Source organism: Heteronotia binoei, chromosome 5 (genome assembly GCF_032191835.1).
Source record: "Heteronotia binoei isolate CCM8104 ecotype False Entrance Well chromosome 5, APGP_CSIRO_Hbin_v1, whole genome shotgun sequence".
Classification (NCBI taxonomy): Eukaryota; Metazoa; Chordata; class Lepidosauria; order Squamata; family Gekkonidae; genus Heteronotia; species Heteronotia binoei.
The window spans coordinates 148,435,634-148,458,367 of record NC_083227.1 but is presented as its reverse complement, the minus strand read 5'-3'; the positions used below and the strand labels follow the sequence as shown (position 1 = coordinate 148,458,367).

Below are 22,734 nucleotides of genomic sequence, written 5' to 3'. Positions count from 1 at the left end.
AGGCAGAATTATCCGGTGCCCCCTGTGAAGCTGACATTCATGCTTCCAAGTGATATGAAGTATTGATCTTTTAAAAGTAGTTTGTGAGAGACCAGCTTCTGAACTTGCAGTATGATTGAAGTGGGCTGGGCAGAGATAAGATTGGAATCGGAATTGTGTAATCTACTTTTTCAAATTGTGATCTGTCGCAGCTGTGAGGCACCACTTTCATATCAGCAGTTTACAAAGGAATACACAGTAAATATAGTTAAATTGTTTTAACAGGTGGCCAGCAGGAAACTCAAGTAGGTTTATTTGAATTCTCTTCTCCCTTGGAAAATGCTAATAAGTTTGTCAGCAGACAGCAAAAGAGAAAGGTAGGAGAGCAGTGTAATGGCTCACGAAGATGCTTTACTGTATTCATTAGATCTATGGAGCAAAGTATGTTTAATGTTATGTCAAGATCAAATTCAATGTTTGGAAATTATCTTTTTTTATTAATATTGGAATTTTCATATATTAGTTTTAATCTACAATAAGTCTTTTCCATATGTGGCGTATAGTTAGAATAGATTTAATGTACTCTCGTTTTTACTTAACTGTTTTTCATACTCCCTTGGTGACGTTACAATCTTAACTGGTATGCTAATATTGCAAAAGGGAAGCTGAAAAAGGAAGCATCTTGGAACATATATCTTGGTGTGACGTATTATATACAATTTGAATTTCCTCGACCAGTATAAATATTTTTACATAATTGTTCTCATTTTCATTCCCCAATACCCTTTTTCTTTTCTTTTCTGTATCTTTATTAATTTTTTTTTAAATTTAAAAATATTTGTAAAAGATGCTTCTGGTATGTTATACAAGCTGGCCCTAATCCAGCATCCTATCTCACCCAGCAGCCTAGCAGTTGCACCGGAGGTAGGGTTGCCAGTACGAGGATGCAGGAGGAGACTTCAGTGTGTTGGAAAGTGGCAATCCCTCCCCTTCATTTTTCTCCTACTGGCCAGCTGAGCAAAAGTGGTAAAGGCTTGCTGAGGGGTGGAAGATCTCACACAGCAGGAAAATGGCAACCATACCAACAAACAGGGTATAAAGGTCAAGGCTTTCCCTTAATGTTGCCTCCTAGCTAGGGTTGCCAGCCTCTGGCTTGTAACCAGCAGGAGAAGGAAGGGGAGGCAGGAAGGATGACATCAAGCCAATGGCATCATCATTACATCCATTCACAATTCCACAATTTAATTACTCATTGAGTAAAGAAGTACTTCTTTTTGTGTTTCCCTGAACCTATTACCCATCAGCTTCATTGGGTGGCCCTCCAAGTTCTAGTATTTCCTCTTACTGTCACCTCCTTTAGTTGCCCACTTCTTCCTCTCCCTCTGTAAAGATGGAGATAGGCAACAAGTACTAGTCACCACTTAAGTCACTAATATAAGTTTGGCAGCGGTGAGATTCTCTTAAAAGGACCTGCCTCTACAAGGTTGGTGCTTTTGTGAGGCAGCTTTGTGGCGAAGCGGTTGAGTCAAGGCTTGGAGCGATGGCTGACCAGGGAGGAATACAGTAACAACCAACAGAGCTGAAGCATTCGCTGGTGGCCTATTGCACAAAGGCTCAACAACTTTAGATAGGGTCAGGGCAATGAGATCCCTGTTTGGTCAAGGTATGATACGGTGGCTCAGCTGTGTTTCAGTATGCTGCAGCTGGCACTGCTATTTGACTGCTAAATCTGTTTTATGCCAATAAAGGCTTGCTGCTGCTGCTGCTACTGGAATCTCTCTTGGCAGCAGAGGCCCTGCACTAAGCCCACAAGAAGAAGATGATATTGGATTTATATCCCGCCCTCCACTCCGAAGAGTCTCAGAGCGGCTCACAATCTCCTTTCCCTTCCCCCTCCCCACAACAGACACCCTGTGAGGTAGATGAAGATATTGGATTTATATCCCGCCCTCCACTCCGAAGAGTCTCAGAGCGGCTCACAATCTCCTTTGCCTTCCTCCCCCACAACAGACACCCTGTGAGGTAGATGAAGATATTGGATTTATATCCCGCCCTCCTCCCCAACAACAGACACCCTGTGAGGTGGGTGGGGCTGGAGAGGGCTCTCACAGCAGCTGCCCTTTCAAGGACATCCTCTGCCAGAGCTATGGCTGACCCAAGGCCATTCTAGCAGGTGCAAGTGGAGGAGTGGGGAATCAAACTCGGTTCTCCCAGATAAGACTCTGCACACTTAACCACTACACCAAACTGGCTCTCCACCATTTGGATGCAAATGTACAAATAAAAGACAAAAGAAATTGAAGTATAATAAGCGCTAGCTTGCAAGGTTATCAGACAGCACAGAAACCATCAATGTTTGACATATCAATATTTATTGGTGCTGTTGCCAGTCCAGTGTTTAAAAATTCTTTCTGAATAGTTCTGGCTAGGAAGGAAGTTTCTTTCATAAGTGGGATAAAGAAGAACTGTTGATCATGCTTGACCTATAACAGGTTAATCTGAAAGATACTGTTATCCTTATCCCAACCCCTAGCCAACAATCAGCTGGCCCATGGGGGGAAACTTACCAGGAGACAGGAAAAGGCATAGGCATCATTGCTGGTATAAGTGACATCATTGTGCTGGATGACAATCTGGCGTTTGGCAAAAATTCCATGGTAGAAGCCAGTTGTACCAAAGAGTTTTTGCCCAAATACCAGAACATCAACCAGATGTCACTAGTGTGATGATATTCCTTCCTGAGCAATGCTGGCAATGAGACCTCTCTTTCTCCTCATGTCCCCCTATCCCCCACTGGTTGCAAGGAAGGACCTGGCAACCCTAATGGCAGTGCATGAGAAAAAGTGTGTGGGAAATAATTAACAGCAGGGAGGAATAAGTAACCTGCCAATTCATTTAACTGAAACTGGAGTGGCAGATGAACTTGGTTGCCTGCCGTCATCTCCAGAAAGCTCTGTCATACCACAGAAAAGGCAATGTGTTTCTGTCAGTGTGCTTCACTTGTCTGTCTTTCTAGTCTACAGCCTGGCTTCGAGTGTCAAAGGTGATCTCTAAAATGATAGAAGAAAACGAATGCTTGAGAAATAGATTGATGCCCTGTAGTCAACTTCCGCAAGAAGGTAAGTAGTAATTTTTTGGTGGTTTGCCTGGTGTCATTGCCGTGTCAGCCCAGATTGCCAGGTTGTGGCGATAAGCAGGCATACTTTTTGCTTACCCCACCCAGGTAGATTGACTTTCATCTGTATCCTTAGGACCTGGCCACTGCACTTAACTACATAGGACTTTCTCTGTGGCAGTTTACTGGAATACATGTCAGAAAGCAGAATGTTGATCAAGTTTTCATTTTTCACATTGTTTGCAACATGATGCTGCCCATTATCTTAGGAAGAAATGGAATGTGCATCTAAACAAACAGACAAGTGCATTAGGACAATAGAGAAAACAAGGTGGCCCTACAAAACTTCCAGGGGTGAATCCCATCTCTTCCACCCACTGATGAGCTGGTGCATCCAGGCCCAACAGCTCACCTTGAAACCCAGCCATGGAACCAATGCCTGGGAGCTGGTCCAAGCCCAGAATAGCTCCTGGAGTCCACTGCATATTTGCACCGTATTTGCATATTAGGTCACATCCCCTGACGCCAAGCCAGCCGGAACTTCGTTCCTGTGCATTCCTGCTAAAAAAAAAAAAGCCCTGGTTTTAACAGTGTATTGCTTTTATAGCGATGATTTATTATTTTAATTGCAAGCCACTGAGCAGGACTCTTAAGAAGTGGGATAGAATTCTCCTGAATAAATAAAAGACTTGGAGCATGAGGAAACACCTGTAGCCATCTAGCCATCTTATGCATGATTGTGATCTATAGTACCTTATAGCACCTGTTTTATTTATTTTAATTAATTTATGTAACTGAATTGTATTTTAAAATTGTGTGCTTACATTGTATTTTATTCAAATCATGGTATTCCATGCAGTGGTGGGATTCAGCCGGTTTGCACCGGTTCTGCCGAACCGATACCTAATGTCTTATCGATTCGGCAGAACCGTTTGTTGGCCGGTGCCTGCTATTAATTTTTATCTAGAGCGTGCAGCCTGCAGCGGTAGCTGCTAGGCTGCTTTCGCTCCGTTTGCCTCCCTGGGAGGAGGAGGCGGAGTTTGCCGGTTTGGGCGCGCAAGCTTGGGGGCGGAGCAGAAAGCGCAGAAGCACCGCTTGGCCCAGCCGGTCCCGCAGCTCCAGCTGCAGTCGGTCGTCCCACGAAGGGTCAGTTTCCAAGCCCAGAGCGGGAGACGCGGCCTCTCCTCCTCCTCGGTTTCGCCTTCCCTTTCCAGCAGCCACGGCCCCTGCTGAGCTCCAGCGCAGGCGACGATGCCGGCGAGTCCCGTTCCTTTCTTCGCGCCTCCCCGGCGGTGGGGGTGTGACTTGGCGGCTCTCTCGCCATCCTGCCCCGCCCTTGCTCCCCCGGGAGGAATCGTCTGCAGAGCGTGGGGGAGGCACAGCGAGCTTTGCAAGGACTTGGCGACGACCGCCCTCCGTGGCTCAAAATGAGAATGTAATTTGCTTTCAAATCTCCCAGAAGAGATCAGAATCCAAGAAGCAGACTGTCTGGCACCCTAGGTATGAAGGAGGGGAAAATAAACTGGGGACACTCAGTACCAGCTTCTTATCACTGAAGTATGTGTGTCGGTGTGTGTTTGGTATAGTGGTTAAGTGAGCTGGTTTGGTGTAGTGAGAGAGCTGGTTTGGTGTAGTGGTTAAGTGTGCGGACTCTTATCTGGGAGAACCGGGTTTGATTCCCCACTCCTTCACTTGCACCTGCTGGAATGGCCTTGGGTCAGCCATAGCTCTGGCAGAAGTTGTCCTTGAAAGGGCAGCTGCTGTGAGAGCCCTCTCCATCCCCACCCACCTCACAGGGTGTCTGTTGTGGGGGAGGAAGGTAAAGGAGATTGTGAGCTGCTCTGAGACTCTGTCCTTGAAAGGGCAGCTGCTGTGAGAGCCCTCTCCAGCCCCACCCACCTCACAGGGTGTCTGTTGTGGGGGAGGAGGGTAAAGGAGATTGTGAGCTACTCTGTGACTCTGAGTGGTGTAGAGCCAGTTTGGTGTAGTGGTTAAGTGTGCGGATTCTGATCTGGGAGAACCGGGTTTGATTCCCCACTCCTCCACTTGCACCTGCTAGCATGGCCTTGGGTCAGCTATAGCTCTGGCAGAGGTTGTCCTTGAAAGGGCAGCTGCTGTGAGAGCCCTCTCCAGCCCCACCCACCTCACAGGGTGTCTGTTGTGGGGGAGGAAGGTAAAGGAGATTGTGAGCCGCTCTGAGACTCTTCGGAGTGGAGGGTGGGATATAAATCCAATATCATCATCATCTTCTTCTTCTTCTTCTTCTTACACACACACCTATACACATATGCATAATTTTTTAATTTGGAAATTGAAGAGTTTGCCAGGTAGCTTTCCAGTTACCTGGAAAGACTATGAATGAGAACCCATAAACCAGTGTGTACCATATAAGGCCCCCACACTAAGCCCACTTCCATCTGAAGTGGCTGTTCCCCGCTGTGCTTAAGACCCTCTTTACTGTCTCTAATTGGCTATTTTCCCTTCTGCTCAGTCCCCTCCCTCCAAGTGTTGGTTGTTTCTGGCTTTCCATCCAAGTTGACAGGGTACAAAGAGAATTGGCAGGTTCAGGAAAAGGGGACTGTAACATTTTTCTCTTCTCTGTGTGACCCCTTTATGACTGATACCTCACTAGCAATTGCTCTGCCCCTGGGCTACTGCTTTCCCCAACATTAAGGGAGCTTGGATTCTTAAAAGCTTATACCTTAAAAAATCTTGTTGGTTTCTAAGGTGCTGCTGGATTCAAATGACTTTTGATTGACAGGGATAAGGAAGGGCATAGCAGTAAATTATGTATTGGGGGATGAGTGTGGGAAGTTCACTAAACAGACAAGCTAGATGCAATGAAGATCTAGGTGGACTTCAGAAAATGGGGCCAACCATTTTCCAAAGGCCATTAACCATAATAGCACCTTGGTGTTCAGAAGAGGAATCCCTCTGATAACCTACTCCTACAGTGCAAAGATGGTTAAGGGTAAATCACACAGCTGATGATGCTCGGATAAAAGCAAAGAAAATTGCAAATGAAGATGCTAATCAAACAGCAATATGGAAATATCTTCAATAACTGTCAGGTATTTAATATTATATTTAATAATATTAAATAATATTAATAATATTAATTAATATTATTAATTTAATAATATTAAATAAGATTTTAATATTATAAATCTTTCTTTAAACATAATCTAGTTGTCTTTACCTCTTTTACTGTTCTTATTGCAGTATTTAATGCGTGAATTATTAAACTACCTTTTGGTATATCTTTTGGTATAGTTAAAATGGTCATAGTTAAAATGTTGTTAATTTATTTGAATCCCACCACTGATTCCATGTCTGTGAGCCGCCCTGAGCCCGCCTTTGGCGGGGGAGGGCGGGATATAAAAATAAATTTACTTACTTACTTACTTACCTGCTTAGGATGGGTATTTTACCAGGGCAATGTTCCAAAGCATGATTCTACAGATGACATTATAATAGACATGCTGGAAGTTACTAATGAGTCAGATGCAAAAAAGGACATGACTTCTTCTCCTTTAATAGCTGTGTAGGAGAGCAATTTCAAAAGACACAAGGTATCTTTCTTTTTTTTTTTTAACTTTTGTGTGACAAATTGCACCTTGTCTACAGCTGCTAAAGGTAACATCTGAAGCAGCTTTAAATATCTAGTGATTGAACCAGCCATTAAATATCTAGGACCAGAATGAAAAACTTCTGTACTGTGCCTGTATAATAGAATCAGAAGACATAAGCAGAGAATTCTGGCTTTGTTCCATAATATGAATGAGGTGTGCTCTGGAGAAGTGACACGTGTATTCTTCCAGGCACATGAAAGGGTCTATGTTTTCATACAAAAACTCATGAGTTCCTCCATCTGTATAATCAGAAAGGTGATAATTTCTTAAGAATGCATGCATACAACATGAATAAACTAGCCCCTACATATGCTGGCTGTGAATTATAGTAATAATTTTAGAATATTTCCCCTCCAGTTGCGGCCTAGATGCACCATTTGCATTACATGAAAATGAAGCACGAATTAAAACTGACACTCTGTTGATGCAGATTTCATTAGAGCTTTGTAGCTGCTGCACAGTTCAAAGTAACACAATATTATGCTTACAAACATAATTGGAATTCCTGCCTTCACAGTTTAATTCGTTCTAGGAAACAGATTTACCAATCTATTAAGTATTATCTGTTAAATTTAAAGTGACATATTCTCTCCTTCAGTATGCCTGCTTACATCACAATAATGTTAACAAAGGTTTGCAAGGACAGAATATGTTCCAAGTTACTCTTGGTAGGTTGTGTTAGTAAGATTTTGTTTTTCCCTTCTTGATATCCCACATAATCCCAATTAGTCAAACTGAATTTATCTGAAGTTCCTGATTATCTGTTAAGAAAATTCAGTCTTGTAGATATGCAGCTAAAGTAGGGTTGCCAAGTCCAATTCAAGAAATATCTGGGGACTTTGGGGGTGGAGCCAGGAGACATTGGGGGTGGAGCCAAGATCAAGGCTGTGACAAGCATAATTGAACTCCAAAGAGAGCTCTGGCCATCACATTTAAAGGGATGGCACACCTTTTCAATGCCTTCCTTCCATAGGAAATAATGAAGGATAGAGGCACCTTCTTTTAGGGCTCATAGAATTGGACCTCCTGGTCCAATCTTTTTGAAACTTGGGGGGTATTTTGGGGAGAGGCACTAGATGCTATACTGAAAATTTGGTGCCTCTATCCCAAAAAACAGCCTCCCCAGAGCCCCGGATACCCACAGATCAAGTCTTCATGATTTTCTATGGGAATTAATCTCCATAGGGAATAACAGAGTTCCCAGCAGACATTTCCCCCCTCCCCCTGCTTTCTGACGACTCTGAAGTGGGGGGAGGGCCTCCAAATCGGGGGATCCCCTGCCCCCACCTGGGGATTGGCAACCCTAAGTTAAAGCCATAGCTGCAACATAAGTCTGCACCCCTGCAGTGACACTATGGCAGCCCAAGCACTAATGTAGCATTTGAGTATTAAACCTGTATCTAACTTTCTCAGACAAACCCAAGTCATTTTGACCTAATGATCAAAATTCAGCAAAAGTTAATTATAGTTAATTGCCGATGAAATCAGTGGGGGCGCAGCTGAGCCTTAAACATGTTTACTCGTTGATTTTAGTTGTTATGTTTTTAGTCTCAAGCCATACTATGCACTTTGGCTCCATTAATTTCAATGGCATTGAGTTGCAACAAACTTTTGCTAGGTTTCAGACTTGTTTGTATGTTCACATTCACCACTTATTGATATCTCCAGGGCTTTTTTTTGAGCAGGAACGCAATTCTGGCTGGCTTGGCATCAGGGTATGTGGCCTAATATGCAAATGAGTTCCTGTTGGTCTTTTTTGCATGAAAAACAATGGTGAAACAATGGTGATGTCAGGGTGGTGTGGCATAATATGCAAATGAGTTCCTGCCAGGCATTTTCTACAAAAAAAATTCCTCTGGTTCCTGTTGTAAATCCTGCATGCAAACAGAGAAACAAGCGTGTGGACTTTGTAACTCAGCTGCTGCAGTTGTGTTTCATTATATGATTCAGATTCCGAGTGCATGAAATGGGGATTCTTTCACAGCTTTTCCCTGCCTCGCCTCCTTGCTATCCATATCGATAAGAGGTGAAGAGTTTTTGAGGGCGTCTGTGGGTTTTATTGAAACACACATATCTTCAAACCTAAAATCCTCTCTTGAATTTGATTAGCAAACCAAAATAATTTTGCTAACTGTGCATTGATGCATGTGCAGCACTTTTATTTAGAAAAGTGTCCCTTGGGTGATGGTTCTGTTTTGTACATCAGGAAAGAAAGGACACAAGTAATTCTTCCCCATACATTCTCCCCCATGCCCATTTATATTATCATCCATTAGGAAGTACATGGTGGCAATTATCTTAGGGTATAATTTGCATTTTTTAAAAGAAACCATTATGTTACCCTCAATACTAATTGTAGCTCATTTTTTCCAAAGCTTTAATTGTGGTTCATATTTTAAACCCTACTTAGCTGAAAACCTTCGATTCTAATGCCTTCTTTCTAATTAGCAGATTTTTGCACAATATTGTACCAAGGAGATAAATCTCCTATTGATCTCAGTTTTTATCAGATAAGTAGTGGAATACATCAGAGTAATCCTGGTAGGACTGCAGATACGGTTTAACAAATGTGGAATCAACAAGCCCCTTTTTTTTGGCACGGAGGTGGCCGTTGTCTTAGAAAAACGCCACAATTACTATAAAGTAGCAAATGAATGCCACAATATTGTTATCTCTGCAAAGTTCCCCCCTGAATGGTGATGATCTAGTGCAGCTTTAATCCTAACGAGAATTAGTTTCCGTACAAATGAAAGTGATTAAATTGTTCCTTCATATTAAATTATTCTATAGGCAATGCTATAAATCAGAATTCGCAAAGGGGAGATTCCTGCATTGACACAGTGAGTAGATCAGCCCATTTTGGTGGCAAAACAGGGGCCAGGTGGATTTGTATTAAAATGTCTCTCTCGATCACCTAAGCCACAGTAAGACCCCCTTGACTGCATTCAGATGTCATAACAAACTACAATTAACTTACTGCTGTGTACACTATCTGCTTTTCAATCAGTCCCCCGGTTTGTGGACAATGAGGTCTGCATTGCAACAAAGGATGAGCAGATGTTTCTCCTCCTCCCTCCTCCTTATGATGATGATAATGAAAAGCGGCTCTGCGATGTGCAACTGCTTTTTAGTTTTTGTTTTATTAAGTGTATTTTTTTAAAATTAATTCTGGACTTAAGTTCTGTAACAACGGCATCTTTCTTCCTCTTAGGCAAAGGATATATATTAGTATATATCCGACTGCAAGAAAAGCTGTTTTAATATGATTGTACATATGATCACATGGAAGAGATCTTTTGTGTAGTGTTTTATCGGTGTACCTTTGTGTTCCTGCGCATTGATAAATCACAATTTAAGAATAATCTTGATACCGCAATAACAGATCATAGCAAGACTGCTCTTTTAAATACAGAGTTTTGTTAATACACATGTGCAAGCAGTTAGTGGAGAAAAGAAATTAAAGAACTGAAAGCTGCTACAAACTATTCATGCACAGCCCTTTATACGAAGTCTGGAAATTGGAACAAAACCAGAATGACTTCCTGATACTTGGCTCCACTTTAGAAACAAGACCAGTCATTTGGGATGAAATTTGGTTGAGGACCAATTCAAAAGCATCTATCAGCAATCATTAAAGGACTGGTCTGTTGAGAGCTATTAGTCATGATGGTTAAATGGAGCCTCCATGTTCTGAAGATGACTACCTATGTATACTAGTTGCTGGGGGAGGGGAAATAACATAACTTGGCCTTGGTGGCATGGTTTTAGTTCTTCAAGGGACTGCAGGTAGGGAATAGGGTTACCAGTCTCCATGTAGGGCCTGGAGATCTCCCAGATATTGATCTCCAGACCACAGGGATCAGTTCCTCTGGATAAAATGGCTGCTTTGAAAGCTGGACTCTATGGCATTATACTTTGCTGATATCCCTCCCATCTCCAAATACTGCCTTTTCTTGGTAGTGCTCCCACATTTCCAGGAATTTCTGTGTCAAAAGCTGGTGCTAGGCACTCACTCCTTTACACAGCTGTGTGTTATCTAAGAATAACAAGTTTAGCTTGCTTTGTTTGTTGTGTTTCTTGCTATCTCTGGGAACTCTGTCTAGGTTGCATTTGAGGTCTAAACCAAAGGTTTTTGAATAATCCAAGTTTTTAGGGAATCATTTCCTTCAAATTCCCAAACCAGAATTGGCCACTATAGTGGGAAACAGATTTTTTAATTAGAACAGGAGTAGGCAATCTTTAATAAGAACTACTTATGAGTGACAAAAATATCCTCAGCTACTCCCGGCCACCATTTGAAAAAATGTTTTGTCCTGTCCTAGAAACACAATATGCACTAGGAAGAGCACAAAAAAAAAAATGAAATTTGTTTGCTAAGCAGCACAGAATGAAATCTGGGAAATAAACACTTTAAAACACACGCCTTGAGCAGATCTTCTCATGATCTTTTCTTCAGTCTTCTAGAGCAGTGTTTCCCATTTGCAGGGTCACGACACGGTACTGGGCCACGGAAGCCTCACTACTGGGTCACAAAAAAAGCCAAAGCTAGCCCCGCCCCCAGCAAAGCATGACCTCTGCTCTGCTTGCTTCCTTCCCCTGTCTCTCCGTTATGCAGAGAAAAGCTAGCCTTGAAGTCTGACACAGGTGGCAAAGCCTGACCTCCACTTGGCTTCCTTCCTTCCCCCTTCCTTCCTTGGTTTTTCTTTGTCCCCCCTTCTTTCTTTCTTTCCCTGCAAGTGATGCTCTGTCTGTATTCTTGGAGCTGGGAGGGGGGGAAGCAACATAGGCATGGGAAACACAGCCAGTAAAAAGCTGCAAGCCCCTCATAAATATCCTTTTTGGGATAACTGCAGAAAAGCTTGTATGAACTTTATATAACTTAAAATTAATTCATTAATTGCAGTACAGTTCTCTGCTACCTTTCACAGCAATTTCCCAGTGTTTTAGCCAAGGAAAAGTACGAAAAATAGTTGTCAAAAGATTTTCTTGGTTGTAGCTTGGTTGTAGCTTGAGGCAGGGTTCCAGTAGTAGTAGCTGAAAGAAGGGCTTACTAAATGTGTCAGATATTTTGAGGTAGAGCAGCTGCCAAGGCCCAGTGTGAGTGGTACATAGTGCTGGAATTCCTGATGGCAATGGCAACAGCACTTCCAACTGCATATACTGGCCAGTGCTGTTGAGGAAGGGGTGTGCAGGTGGTGCAGGCAATTGAACATGGGCATGAAGAGTGCTTGTAAGCTGGAGAAGAACACACAGATAGGTGCATGCAGGTGTGGGGGTGGAAAGAGAGGACCCTGGGAATGTATGAAAAAGTTGCAGACCGCCCACTTTCCACCCCCATTTTGGCTCAGCATGAGTTTCAGAGAGATTTTTCTGAAAACAAAGTTACTTCAGAAGACGAAGCAGGTTTAGGGGAATGACCTGAAAGTGACATCACAGGAAAAGGTGGAGTTTTGGTTCAGTGTGCCCCAGAAATGACATCACTTGGCCCTTGACCTGGAAGTGACACCACAGGAAATGACATAATTCCTGTCTCCCAATTTCACCCCCAAAGTCTCCTGGCTCTTACTGGACCACGAAGGAGAAGTGTAAAAATAACCGGGCCATGGGAAAGAAAAGTTTGGGAAACCCTGTTCTATCCTGTTCTAGAGGATATATGAGCTATTCTCTAGCAGCTGGTGAGCTACTGGCAACTCACACACTACCTTTTGTAGACCCCCTGGACTAGGTGGATCTTTGGTCTAATTTAGCATAGATGTTCTTATCCTAGTTCAGATTTACTTGTAGCATCTGTGAATGAGGTGCTTTGTTTTTGTGTAAATTGAGTACTTTTGTTGAGACATGGCTCTACTAAAGCCAATTAGATTATTCAATAAGGTCTAAGATAATGTTTCAGGCACAGGAGAAAGCAAGTGCAGTGTGCATTTCAGAAGGTGGTGCTCGTGTAGGAATGCATCAGAACTGAAGACCTGGGTAATTTTTGAAGATGAAGTGAAGTTCTTTTAAGAATCTTCACTGATGTTCCAGCTGACATGACCATCATCCATTTACTTCTAGTACTGTGAAGGCATTTTTGTTGGTGCGTCTTTCCAAGAATATGTTTCAAGGTCACCCATAAGCAGGGTTTTATAGGGAAGATATGTTTATGCTTTGCAAGCCACCTGAGATGGATATGCCTAATCATAAAATGGAGCTATAGATGCAGGAGCCAATGTAGAGTTGGAATTACCTTGTTTACCATATTTCATCTGTTTTGTCTACTTCCAGTAGGAGACCGTACAGTCATGTATCATAGAATCATAGAGTTAGAAGGGCCTCCAGGGTCATCTAGTCCAACCCCCTGCACAATGCAGGAAACTCACAAACACCTCCCCCTAAACCCACAGGATCTTCATTGCTGTCAGATGGCCATCCAGCCTCTGCTTAAAAACCTCCAAGGAAGGCGAGCCCACCACCTTTTGAGGAAGCCTGTTCCACTGAGGAACCGCTTTAATGGTCAGGAAGTTCTTCCTAATGTTGAGCTGGAAACTCTTTTGATTTAATTTCAACCCATTGGTTCTGGTCCTGCCTTTTGGGGCCACAGAAAACAATTCCACACCATCCTCTATATGACAGCTCTTCAAGTACTTGAAGATGGTGATCATATCTCACCTTTCAGCCGTCTCCTCTCCAGGCTAAACATGCCCAGCTCCTTCAACCTTTCTTCATAGGACTTGGTCGCCAGACCCCTCACCATCTTTGTCACCCTCCTCTGGACTCGTTCCAGCTTGTCTATATCCTTCTTAAAATGTGGTGTCCAAAACTGAACACCATACTCCACGTGAGGTCTTACCAGAGCAGAGTAAAGCGATATCATCACTTCACGTGATCTGGACACTATACTTCTGTTGACACAGCCCAAAACTGCATTTGCCTTTTTAGCCACCACATCACACTATTGACTCATATTCAGCATATGATCCACTAAGACCCTTCGATCTTTTTCAGACATACTACTGCTAAGACAACTCTCCCCCATCCTATAACCATGCACTGGATTTTTCCTACCTAAATGCAGAACTTTACATTTATCCCTGTTAAAATTCATTTTATTGGTTTTAGCCCAGTTTTCCAGCCTGTCAAGGTCATCCTATATCCTGTTCCTGTCTTCTACTGTATTTGCAACCCCTCCCAATTTAGTATCATCTGCAAATTTAATAAGCATTCCCTCTATTCTTTCATCCAAATAATTTATAAAGATGTTGAACAAAGCAGGTCCCAGGATAGATCCTTGAGGCACTCCACTTGTCACTCCTCTCCAAGAGGATGAGGAACCATTCACAAGCACTCTTTGGATGTGATCTGTCAACCAGTTGCAGATCCACCTAACGGTAACAGGATCCAAATCACATTTTACCAACTTGTCAACAAGGATAGTATGTGGAACCTTATTAAAAGCTTTACTGAAATAAAGATAAATGATGTCTACAGCATTCCCCTGATCTAGCAAGACAATCACTTTCTCAACAAAAGAGATCAGGTTAGTCTGACATGACTTGTTCTTGAAAAACCCATGTTGGCTCTTAGTAATCACAGCCATCCTTTCTAAATGTTCCAAGATTGATTGTTTGATGACTTGTTCTAAAACTTTTCCAGGTATAGACGTCAAGCTGACGGGTTGGTAGTTACCTGGATTCTCCTTTTTCCTCTTCTTGAAGATGGGGACAACATTCGCTCGCCTCCAATCTTCTGGCACCTTTCCTGTTCTCCAAGAATTCTCAAAAAAAGTTACATCTGCAAGCTCTTTTAGAACTCTTGGATGCAGTTTATCTGGCCCTGAGGACTTCAAAGGCATGAATGGGGTGATAAAGGCTATGTGCAAAGTCAGTGAATGACTTTATAACCTCAGGTCCTTAGAAATACTAATTGAGCTTCTCCCGCCAGAGGCTAGGTGTCAATATGCATATTAACCAGTGTTTTGCTGCTGTTGGTTTTATGATGTGAGCCATCCTGAGCCCACTTTGTGGGTAGGGCAGGATATGTTGAATACATGAAATGAAATGAAAGTTGGATTTCTGAGTATAAGTGAAAACTGAATGATTTAGGTATCAACAGCAGCTGTAAACTGTAGCAGATACTGAACCCAACATGTAGTTGGTGACAGTCAGTTTGGTGCAGTAGTTAATTGCGCGGACTCTCATCTGGGAGAACTGGGTTTGATTCCCCACTCCTCCACTTGCAGCTTCTGGAATGGTCTTGGGTCAATCATCACTTTCGTAGGAGTTGTCCTTGAAAGGGCAGCTGCTGTAAGAGCTCTCTTAGCCCAACCTACCACACAAGGTGTCTGAAGAGCATCTAGTTTTCTGTGATATCTCTTTTCCCTGGACTATTTCCTCATCCCCACATCCTGGGAACTCCCTTGAGTCCTTCTCTCCTTCCCACCCACCAAACTACCTGTTATCTACCCCCATTTTCAGCTCTATTTGTTTATTTACTTCATTTATCCTCTCTCCACAATGAGGACCCCAAACAGCTTACATCATTCTCCTCTTCTACATTTTATCATCACAACAACCCTGGGAGGTAGGATAGGTTAAGAATGTAATTCTCAAGGTCACCCGGTGAGCTTCCACAGTAGAGTGGTGATTCAAACCTGGGCCTCCCAGGTCATAATCTGAAACCACTTCCATCGGCAGAATTTTTTTTTAGGGAGAGTAACAATAAATGGAGCTAAATTGATTAACAGATTAATTAAATTGGCCCCCTTAAGGCCCTCCTCCATGCAGCCAGCTGCAAATGAGGGTAATGGAGGGTATCACTGCATTCCCCAGCCTGGCTATGGGGCCCCCTCCAAGCAGCCAGCTGTGAGCGAGGGCAGTAGCGGGGAGGACTGTGTCATGGTATCTCCTCACCCCAAGCCAGGGATCAGAAGAAACCTTGGGTCAAACAGCAGGGGAATTTTTTTTTTTTTATCAAACTACTGAAGGGAGGATAATCCTCACTTCAGCCTAAAATGGTATCTGCCACCAGCCTCTTCTTGACTATATTTCCTCAGCATCAGAGTGAAGAGGCAAGTCTCTGAGCTTCCCCGGGAATTAACAGAAAGGTCAGCCTTGCAAGGTGGACTTGCAGTCTGAGTTTCCAAACTAAGGTGCTACCAGTAGGTGGACAAGTGCAAGACTTCTGGATTTAGTATTTGAGGCTGCAGGAAACAAGAAACTACAACAAATATAAAATATATAATTATTTTATTTAAAGTCCAAAGGTAGGGTTGCCAAGTCCAATTCAAGAAATATCTGGGGACTTTGGGGGTGGAGCCAGGAGACTTTGGGGGTGGAGCCAGGAGACATTGGGGTGGAGCCAAGATCAAGGCTGTGACAAGCATAACTGAACTCCAAAGGGAGTTCTGGCCATCACATTTAAAGGGACGGCACACCTTTTCAATGCCTTCCTTCCATAGGAAATAATGAAGGATAGGGGCACCTTCTTTTGGGGCTCATAGAATTGGACCCCCTGGTCCAATCTTTTTGAAACTTGGGGGGTATTTTGGGGAGAGGCACTAGATGCTATATTGAAAATTTGGTGCCTCTACCCCAAAAAACAGCCCCCCAGAGCCCCAGATACCCGCAGGTCAATTCTCCATGATTTTCTTTGGGAATAAATCTCCATAGGGAATAATAGAGTTCCCAGCAGACATTTCCCTCCCCTCCCTCCACTTTCTGACGACCCTGAAGCGGGGCGAGGGTCTCCAAACCGGGGGATCCCCTGCCCCCACCTGGGGACTGGCAACCCTATCCAAAGGTATTTCTAAAGGCCACAACTTGTAAAGGATAAAACAAGAAATCTAAGCATAGCCAGCGTAGCTAAACAATATTCAATAGTGTAGTTCACAAAGTTTGCCAGGTTCAGCAGCATCTGTCTCCCGTACTCAGAGGCAAGTCAGGGCTTCAGCCCATTTCAGGAAAAGCAATCAAGATGGCTTCCAAGCCAGGCTGAGCTGGGCTACAACTGCCATGATGTTTGCCAAGTGATCACCAAGCTAACAGGCAAGACAAAAGGCTTATACTTCTAGAAAGTATTCCGATGGGCCTCAGGCCCACAAGTGCCAATCAGAATCCAAAAGGTGATGTAAACACCTTTCTTCCTTGTTACTGAGACACATGACTGTCTCATTGCAGATTAGCTGTTCGGTTCCCAATACAAGGTCATTCCTTCAGATTGTTGGAATTCACCAACTAAGAGGCTTAGGCAAGGCTGGTGCCCTCCCCGAGTCAGGTGTAAGCAGTTAGCCTGAAGGCCATATTCCTACCTCTGTGAGAAAGCATTTTTTAGACTACAGCCTGGAGCAAGATTTTACTGTGAGCAGAGCCAGATTAACAAGTAGACCAACTAGGCACCAGCCTATGGTCCGCCATGCCTTTAGGGGCCCCGGGCTGGCTCCCCCCCCCCCCCCCCCAGTTTTCCCAAGTTGCTGATGCTTGTTTTGTGTAATCAAATTGGTTTATTAAAACTGCTGTTTGGAAAAATTAAAAACGTATTAGGAGATAATTTGCGAGGGGCCCCTCAAGATTTCGACTTCCTAGGGGCCTCCACAGGGTTTAATCCGACACTGACTGTGAGCAAGACTTGTAGTGAATCGTCATTCTTTACAAAGCAGAAGGCAGTACTACATGCCCCAGCCTGGCTATGGGCCCTTCTCCAAGCAGCTGGCTGTGAGTGCAGCTGGCAGCAGGAAGAGAAGCAAAAGGCAGCACTGTGTGCCCCAGCATGGTTATGGGTTGCATGGGAAATCACAGTGTGGCTTTAAAAATTTTTTTTAAATTTACTTTAAACTTATATTCCACCCTCTCCACGAATGGACTCAGGGCGGCTAACAAAAAACCTGAAAACCTGGGCAGGCCAGCCAGGCAGGGCAGATTTGGAATCATCTCAAGGCCCCCCACAGTGGCTAAGGGGGTGTCTGAAACTCTGGTAGGCTTGCCAGCCCCAAGGTCAGGGGATCCTCTGGTTTTCTGCCAGGTGGCTGGCAAGGGGAAGCTCCACCGCAACAGCCACTATGTGCCTTTAAATCCTGACAAGTTTAGAAGAAGCTTGGAAATTGCTTGTGTTTTGGAAGGTGTGTGCGCCTTTAAATCTCAGTAGGAGGAAAGCAGGATGGGAATAGGGGCAAACAGGTGGAGCCATGTGCCTCTTCCCAGTGTATGTGTGTGAAACTGTGAGAAAGCAAGAGAGCACAGTCTCTCTGTTTGTTTTGTATTCATTTCAGAAGTCATATGCATAGTAAAATGGAGTTAACTAGAACCTGATTATGGGGTGGAGGAAAACTCCACCTGCTAGGCTGCTCTCCTTTTATTTTCCTGTTAGCTTGAAGAAGTTGGTTGAATACAGCAGATAGTTCCATACAGCAACGCCCGTGAATAAATTGCCCCAGTGAGATAACAAAAGTGCGTACTTGTAAACTGTGTTTATGTTAGTTGCTTTGTGAGAGAGTGTGGGTGCGTATTCACTTTCATTAAGTGGAAGTGCTGCTGCTGAGGGTGAGGAAATGAAGACTGTACTCAGGACAACTGCATTGCTGTATTTTTATTTATTTATTTTAGGGAATGGGAAAGTCTCCTGGCTCTATCCCAAAGTCTCCAGGCTCCACTCCCAAAATCCCCAGATATTTTTTTTTAACTGGCAACCCTAAACTCTGGCCACTATGCCACATTGGCTTTTGTGGGTGACTTTTGTTGAAGAGTAGCAAGCCACTGGACCTGGCTTGCTACTCTTTTAAAAATCATGGAAGTCACATGGTAGCAAGTCATCCAGTGGATGCATCGAGGCCTGGCACCAATGAATCATCCCTCAAAGTTCAAAGCAACCCCTTCTCCTTCCTTTTACTTACTAAAAACAGAGCTTGGAGGCTGTGTCGTTTCCTAGCAATTGCTTTGGAGAGCATTCTTTTCTTAAAAACTACCATGTGCTGCTTTGATTGTTGTGGGGGATATTTTTTTTTCCAGATTTCAGATTGATTTTTTTTTTTTTTTTGCAAACCTAGGGTGCTTTGCAGGTTTGTGGAAAGATCTGTCATGACTGTTGGCTTAAATCTCCAGAGTGAAGTATCCACAGATTTGCCCATGTTGAGAATGAGATATACTGACAAGTGGGAACCTGTAAGGATTTGTATTCCTACCCCACCATTTCCTTTTTCCCTTCCCTGAAAGGTTCCATAGCTTTTTCCCTTTTCTACTTCCTTCTCTGCAGGGCTGGTGCTAGGGCCTTGCAGCAGGAGACGGCTGGGCAGGCTCTGAGTAGGGTTGCCAAGTCCAATTCAAGAAATATCTGGGGACTTTGGGAGTGGAGCCAGGAGACTTTGCGGGCGGAACCAGGAACAAGGATGTGACAAGCATAACTGAACTCCAAGAGAGTTCTGGCCATCACATTTAAAGGGACAGCACACCTTTTTAAACGTCTTCCTTCCATAGGAAATAATGAAGGATAGGGGCACCTTCTTTTGGGGCTCATAGAATTGGACCCCCTGGTCCAATCGTTTTGAAACCTGGAGGGTACTTTGGGGAGAGGCACTAGATACCATACTGAAAATTTGGTGCCTCTACCTCAAAAAGCAGCTCCCCCAGAGCCCCTGAAACCTCCAGATCAATTCCCCATAATACCCTATGAGAATTGATCTCCACATAGGGCATAATGAAGTGCTCAGCAGATGTTTCCCTCCCCCCCCACCACCCCGTTTCTGGTGAGTCTGAAGCAGGGGATTGGCCTCTCTACTCACGAGTTGCTGCCAACTTCTTCACAGCAACACAGACCCGCCATCCCAAGAGAAAGCCTTTCAATCGGAGACTGAAGCCTCCGGAGGTGCAAAGGCATATGGTCCTCTGGGGGCGGGGCTTCCCCCTGCCGGCCAGCTGACTGGGGGCGGGAAGGAGCCTGGGAAAGCGGAAGAACTCCCGCTGGGACCTGGGGATTGGCAAGCCTAGCTCTGAGTGAGCCATGAGTGCACTCTCAGAGGTGCTCTGAAACAGTCCTTCTTTGCTGCAGGCCAGTCAAAGCTGCTTCTTCTCCCCCCATTGCCGCTGTGATTCCCTGGGCTGCCAAGGCTGCTGCCCCATTGTCTATTGTCATCAACTCCAGCAGGCCCAGCATGGCTCCCAGCTTCACTGACAGGCCTGCCATAGCTTCTCCCCTCTCCCCACATCGCTGCAGCAATCCTGTGGGAGTTCCTATCCACCCCCTTCTGTTGATAATGCTAACGGGTCCAGCATGTCTCCCAGCTTCACCACTAGGCTTGCTGTAGCTTCTCCCCCTTCACCACTGTTGATGCTGCAGCAGCTCTCATCCACCCCCCACCATTGTCAAAATTCTTGCACTTCTCACCCTCCACTACCAAGACCACCACAGTTTCCACATGTTGCTGCAGCACCATAGTTCCTGGGCAACCCCCCCCCCCATCACTACCACCACTGTGGATGCCTTTAATTCTGTGAAATTTTAAACCTTCAATGTATTTTTTAAAAAAAAGATTTCAAGTTCTCCTGCAAACCTGGCGAGTGCCCCAAATTTGCAGGAAAATCTGTCCAGTGTTAGCGCGGCCACAATCTGCAGATTAGACATCCACAGATGGGGGGACAGGCATTACTATTATATATAGAGATAAGTGGGGGCCTGTGAAACTCACGAGGAAAATTCCACACACCCCCCCACACCCACACACTCTCTCACCTAGCCCAGCACGGAGCCCAAGACTGCCCAGCAGCTCTCTGCAGCTCACCTGGAGCAGCAGAGAACCCCAATCCCAGCTCTCTGCAGCCCACCCAGAACCACTCTGGGCCAGCCAGCACAGTCTCCCTTGAGCTCTCCAGTGAGCTACAGAGAACTGGTGGGGGGGAGAGACTGTGCTGACTTGCCTGGAGCTGCTCTGGACAAGTCGCAGAGAGCAGCGGGGTGTTTGTGTGTCAGTCTCTGCTGTCTCACCCAGAGCCGCTCCAAGCCATCCAGCAGAGACTTCTCCCAGCCGCTTTTGTGCCAGTACCAGACCAGTATGATTCAGGGACTTTGTCACTGCTGGTGGCATATCTTGCTGGGTTCCTGGACCGTGCTACCACTTGACCCAGAGTGGCTCCCTAGCACAGTTACTGCCACTACGGGCTCCAGGGGCAGGGCTGCCACTCAGGAGCTCCAACGGCCCCAGTAGCAGCTCTGCAGCCTGAATCCTGGGTTGTGCTGTTGGTGGTGGCATGCCCCGTGGGGCTCCCGAGCTTTGCCACCACTACCACCAGGTTCCACGTAAAGACCCACACTTGTGCAGAGAATACATCTTTGAAATTTCATTGGGAAATTGACACATCTGTATTTAAAAACATTTTTTTTTTAGATTTTTCTGCACACTTAGGGACAGTTTAGCCTCCACGTGGCCTCAGTCTGCAGATTTAGATATCCACAGATCACAGCCACCTGTGGCTAATGGAATACATATAGTGAGGGACTAGTGAAGACTTATGGGAGGGTCCAGGAATACTCTGAATATCCTACTTTTCTCCCTCTCCATCATTGCTTGCAGCCTCTTGCCTTTCCTTCCTTCCCATCTATCCACATACCTAATACTTGTCTTTTTCTGTTTCCCCTGGGCAACCTCTGTCCCTAGTCACTCATTTTTATTCCTTGTCTTCCCTGCCTCTCTTTTGCCTTTTCACCTTTTCTGCTCCTCTCTTTTTTAAAGCTTTATCTTTTCCCCATCATGTCTTTTATTTCTGCCCTCTGCTCATCCACCCCACCATCTTTGGCTCTGTGCTTACCTACCTGCTTTCTGCCACCCTTTGGCATGGTGCTTGTCCACTTCTCCCCATCCTCAGCAGGGCACTCACCCACCCACTTCCTCCTCATCCTTGGCCTGGCACTTGCCCATCTGCTTTCCCAACATTGTCAGTACTATGTCTGTCTGCCCACTGGGCCTCTAATCGTTCTCCAGTCCACAGTGCCATTGGGCCACTGGGCTGCCTCAAGCCTGGAGGTTGCTATGTTGCCTGTACTTGTACAAAAAAATCAGACTAAAACCCCTAATGTATTCTTTAAGACTTTCAGAATTTTCTGCAACCTGAGTTTGCTGAAAAATCAGTGCTCTGTCAGTGTGGCTCCAATCCATGGATATTAGCATCTGCAGAGCACAATTGACGGTTCGTATATATGATGTGATGATAACCCAGACTTTATCTTACAATACAAGAACTCGTGGGCATTTGATGAAATTGCTGAGCAGACTGGTTAAAACGGATAAAAGGAAGTACTTCTTCACCCAAAGGGTGATTAACATGTGGAATTCACTGCCACAGGAGGTGGTGGCAGCCACAAGCATAGCCACCTTCAAGAGGGGTTTAGATAAAAATATGGACCAGAGGTCCATCAGTGGCTATTAGCCACAGTGTGTGTGTAAATATATATAACATGGCTTCTCTTATGTTCTTATGTGACACAGAATGTTGGACTGGATGGGCCATTGGCCTGATCTAACATGGCTTCTCTTATGTTCTTATCTTCTTTTTCCATTAGGAAGAAGCCATTTTTGGATGGGTGTAATATACAAAGCAAAAAGAAAATGAGGGTTCTGTGTCAGATTTTGTTACGTTGTTTCTATTCTACTTTCTGTCCTATAACCTGTTATGACCAGACAAAAGAAACACGATTGTTGACATCGAGCTGCGTGCAGGTTATATGGAACATATTTCTTGTTTGTCTTTGTAGTGTAACAACTTAATTGTAATGCATGTTTGATTAAAATGCATCGTTGCAGATATTTTGTTGGAAGATGAAGTACATCAGCACTGCGCTTGGTGACAATTCAAAAAGACTATTATAGTGCTTGCAAAGGAATGCGGTGAAGTTTGAACCTAGGATAAATAGAAACATTTTTTTATGTTGATTGCATGTTTATTGTAATAAAATATGGATCCTTAAATGTAAAAGCCTTGCATCTCTTAAATGACTTTCATTTCTATTGCATTAAATGATGTATAAGAATCTTTGCAAATATTTTGAAAA

The 22,734-nt window shown here is 44.3% G+C and overlaps 1 long non-coding RNA gene across 1 annotated transcript; it reads left to right on the top strand.

Moving 5' to 3' along the window:
* The first annotated feature begins 205 nt into the window (after window positions 1-205).
* On the top strand, window positions 206-22,496 carry LOC132571536 (uncharacterized). Its single transcript, XR_009555400.1, has 4 exons — window positions 206-356; window positions 2,996-3,098; window positions 9,517-9,566; window positions 22,246-22,496. It is a non-coding gene; the product is annotated as an uncharacterized LOC132571536 (long non-coding RNA).
* The last annotated feature ends 238 nt before the right edge of the window (window positions 22,497-22,734 follow it).